Source organism: Crocuta crocuta, unplaced genomic scaffold (genome assembly GCF_008692635.1).
Source record: "Crocuta crocuta isolate KB4526 unplaced genomic scaffold, BGI_CrCroc_1.0 scaffold1906, whole genome shotgun sequence".
In the NCBI taxonomy this organism is placed as follows: Eukaryota; Metazoa; Chordata; class Mammalia; order Carnivora; family Hyaenidae; genus Crocuta; species Crocuta crocuta.
In genome coordinates, this window is record NW_027533319.1 from 1 (window position 1) to 4,276 (window position 4,276).

Sequence of the window (4,276 nt, forward strand, 5' to 3'; positions counted from 1 at the left end):
ACTCGGACACAGCCAGGGTGGCTGTGGAGTGTGGCCTGGAAGGGGAGCTAGAGGGGAGTCTGCGGAGAACTAAGTTGAGCTATTCTCTCGTGTTTGAACTCAAGGAAGGTGTTGGTCTATGTGCATTTGGAATGATGGAAGCCTTTACGTTTGGGGAAGCGAAACTCATGACAACAGGGTTTTAGGATGAGTTTTCTGGAGGGGAATCTCAGCTGGCTCTTGGTTCAGTTCCTTGCCGTTCCTGGGTTTGAGATTCAATGTCGAGAGCCAGAGTGCCTATTTGGAGGCTACAGTTGTCCACCAAGTGCATTAGGTGTCCCCTGCAACTGAGATGTAAGATTCTGTGTGTGTAGGTGCAGCACAGCAATGTGTGTACCTGTCACCAGCTGGAGTGGGGACAGTGCTCCTCACCACCCCTTCCACCTTAACAAATATTCTACGAAAGACCAGGGAATTGAGTAAAGTGAGCTGGTTCTGGACTCGGAGCGCACGCCTCTGGTTTCAGGGCACAGCCGTGTTCTTCTGCTTCTATGGTATATTCTCACTACACGACATGGGCGACCCTTCCTGTCTCTGTGCCTCCGTCTCCCAATCTGGAAACAAGGCAACTCTTCCTATTACTACCACTGTTTACTAAACTAATGATAGTCAGCTCACAGAATTCTTATGAAGTCAGAATGACGTATGGAAAAATATTTCCTTCTCTCTCCTCCCTTCTCTCTCTCCCTCTCCTTCCCTCCCTCCCTTCTCCCTTCATCTGTTCATTCCTCCCTAGATTCCTTCTTCCCTCTCTACCTCCCTCTCTTCTTCTCTCCCATCATCTTCTGTCCTGCCTCCTTCTCCCCCTCCTCCCACTCTGTTTCTTCTTCCTCCTACCCCCTCCATCTTCCCTACTTCCTTCATTCTTCTTCCTCTTCCCACTCTCTCCTTCCCTCCCTATCTCTCTCCTCTCCCTCCATGTTTTTTCTCCCTCCTCCTTCCTTCCTTTTCATCCTTCCTTCTTCCTCTTTCCTTCTCTCTCTCTTCCTCCCTCCCCCTCTCTCTCTCTATTGTGTGTGTGTGTTTGCACACCAGGTTGTGTTAATTGTATAAATCAGTGTCCATGTACTAAAAACCAACACCAAAAATGCAAGCACGTCATGGAAAGAAAGAAAATACATGAGTTTAAATCACATATAATCTAGAACAAGGCAAATATCACACATAAGTAACAAAGCAATATATGGAAGTTCAAAGAAGGTAGAGTTTACATTCAGTACTAATATGGAACCACAGTTGGTAGAGGTAGACTTTAAGCTGACTCTTGAAGCATGGGTAGAATGTCTTTCCGGCCTTCCCCAAAGAAAAAATTTTTCTCAGTCTCAAGAGTGACATGTATGAGGCACCTGGCTGGCTCATTTGGTAGAGGCGTGGACTCTTGATCTCAGGTTTGTTAAGTTTGAGCCCCACGTTGGGCATAGAGTTTATTTAAAAATAAAATCTTTAGGGGGGTGCCTGGGTGGCTCAGTCAGTTAAGCGTCCAACTTCAGCTCAGGTCATGATCTCACGGTTCGTGGGTTCGAGCCCCGCATCGGGCTCTGTGCTGACAGCTAGCTCAGAGCCTGGAGCCTGCTTCGGATTCTGTGTCTCCCTCTCTCTCTGACCCTCCCCTGCTCATGCTGTCTCTATCTCTCTCTCAAAAAAAAAAAAAGAAAAATAAATAAAATCTTTAGGTATGGAAAGAGCCCAAGTGTCCATTGATGGATGAATGTATAAAGAAGGTGTGTGGACGCTTAACTGACTGAGTCACCCAGGAGCCCCATGCATTTCCTATGTTTTAAAAAATATTGGAAATATTAGTGGCCTTTCACAACCTCACTCACAAGGACTGTGGTTAGCTGCTAAGGGGTGTTCTTCACACCCATGATTATACTGTAGTTAACAGCCAAGCCAGAAAGCCCCCTGGTAAGGCTGCCGTTCCCCACAGAGTAAGGAGAGAACCAGAATTTCTTCCAGACCCTGCTAAGAATGACCAGGAAGTGGTTCAGATTGAGGTCAATGTTCGGGGTCTGATAGCAACTATAGAAGAGGCTTTCCCTCCTAAGGTGCGTTGGCCTAAGGATGACTATTTTGGCACTGGAGTTGGGGAATAATTCACACACAGAACACAACAGATGAGCAACGAATGTGCGTTTAGCGAAGCTGAGACTGATGGGGAGGGCACAGCACAAAGTCCAAGGGCCTGGGCCTCCTGCAGTCGCTGTGTTTTTCCTTTTTCCCCCCACAGAGACTAGTTTCTTGCTTTTAGAACAAAATAAGATGCTCTCAGCACTTCTCTTACTGTAGAAAATACTTTTAGAACTTCTTAAAACTTTCTAACACACTATTTTGTCAACTGCTGAAGTAGTCACTTCAATGCAGAAAGCATGCCAGAGCTTAGTGCCCAGGCACTAATCTAACCTCAGGCAAGCACGGTGTAGCCCACAAATGCGTGGATCTAGAGCTCCCGCACTGGATGCAGCTAACTGTTTAGAAGCATGCTTTCTTGAGGCGCCTGTGGGGCTCCGTCGGTTGAGCATCAGACTTGGGCTCAGGTCATGATCCCGCGGTTTGTGAGTTCCAGCCGCGCATCAGGCTCTGTGCTGACAGCTCAGAGCCTGGAGCCTGTTTCAGATTCTGTATCTCCCTCGCTCTCTGACCCTCCCCTGCTCACGCTGTCCCTCTCTCTCAGAAATAAATAAAAAACATTTAAAAAATGCTCCTCTCTCCCTCATGCTCGCTTGCTCTCTGTTTCTCTCAAAAATAAGTAAACATTAAATATTAAAAGAAGAAGAAGAGGAGGAGGAGGAGGAGGAGGAGGAGGAAGGGGAAGAAGAAGGAGAAGCAGCAGCAGCAGCAGGCTCTGTGCTTGCCACCAGTGCAGTCAGGTCTGAGTTCCTTGCCCTGAGGCCTGCAGTGTTCCTTCTCCCCCAGGACCTCCTCCCAGGTTTTGCTCACCGCCCTGGGCCCAGCACACCTGCACTGGCCCCTGCCCAAGACGCACAGCTGTGGGCAGAGAGCTGGGGCTGCCAGACTGGCCCCCAAGTTCATCCAGGCAAGGAGAAACGGCGTGTTTCCTCCTCCTCGGTTAGGTGGCCTCAAATGCCCCTTCCACAACAGGTGTCACCATTTCTGGACACCTCTCTTCCAGGTAACATCTACTCGGCGGACCAAAGCAGTGGGACGGCAGGAGCGGAGAGGCCCCCCCTCGTTCACTGACCTCTTGGTGGTAGGTGACTGCATGTTGCAAGGGCACACGTCCTCGCCTGTGCAGCAGGCGGGGGACCCAGCTACTTTTGGGGCAACCTAGCCCAGGATCAGCACGAGAGCCTGGTGGTATCTAAGGAAAGTCCCAAATCCCAAGCCCCGTGCTGGTGCCGACGGCCGAGTCTCGTAACACCAAGGGCCTCCCAACAGCCACAAAAGTCTCACGGAGGAAAACAAGGCTGTTCGACTCGTGACAGCCCTGACAGTCATGCTCAAGAGCTGATCTTGGCCTCCAGCCCTGGCTGAGGAGAAAAGGCACCCCACCACCCGCAGCAGAGTCCCACGAGACCAAAGCCCTCTCTTGCTGCAGTTGTGCTTTTCTTTGGAAGTCTGGTTGACAATACTATTGGGTTGTTTTCGTGTGTACAACCTTGTGATTCCGCAATTCTATACATTTCAACATGGTCACTGTGATAAGCGTAGTTGTCACCTGTCGCCACGCAACATCAGCAAGATACTAATGACCATATTTCCTACGCTGTACTTTTTGCCCCTATGAAATTGTCAAGTATTTTATAGCTGGAAGTTTGAGCCTCTTAATCCTCTTCAACTATGGAACCCACCCCCCACTCACCACCACGTTGTTCGCAAGGGACCCAGGGCAAGCCACCCCAAAATATACCAAAGTGGCACATTGATTATTTGAGATTAAAGCTCCTTGCTTTTTTCTTTTCTTTTTAAAAAATGTTATTTATTTATTTTGAGAGAGCGGGAGAGAGAGAGAGCACAAGCAGGGGAGGGGCAGAGAGAGAGACACAGAGGGAGACAGAGACTCTCAAGCAGGCTCCTTGCTGTCGGCGCAGAGCCTGACGCGGGGCTCAATCCCACAAACTGTGAGATCCTGACCTGACCCGAAATCAAGAGTTGGGTGCTTAACCAACTGAGCCACCCAGGTGTCCCTATTTTTTGCCTTTTTGTTTTTTTTTTTGTTTGTTTGTTTTTTGTTTTTTGCTTTTTAGGACATCTTTATGCCCAACACAGGGCTTGAACT

General features: G+C 49.0%; 1 non-coding gene across 1 annotated transcript; it reads right to left on the bottom strand.

Moving 5' to 3' along the window:
* Window positions 1-3,439: 3,439 nt before the first annotated feature.
* LOC144218288 (small Cajal body-specific RNA 20) lies at window positions 3,440-3,566 on the bottom strand. The gene has a single exon (XR_013331101.1).
* Between the last annotated feature and the right edge of the window lie 710 nt (window positions 3,567-4,276).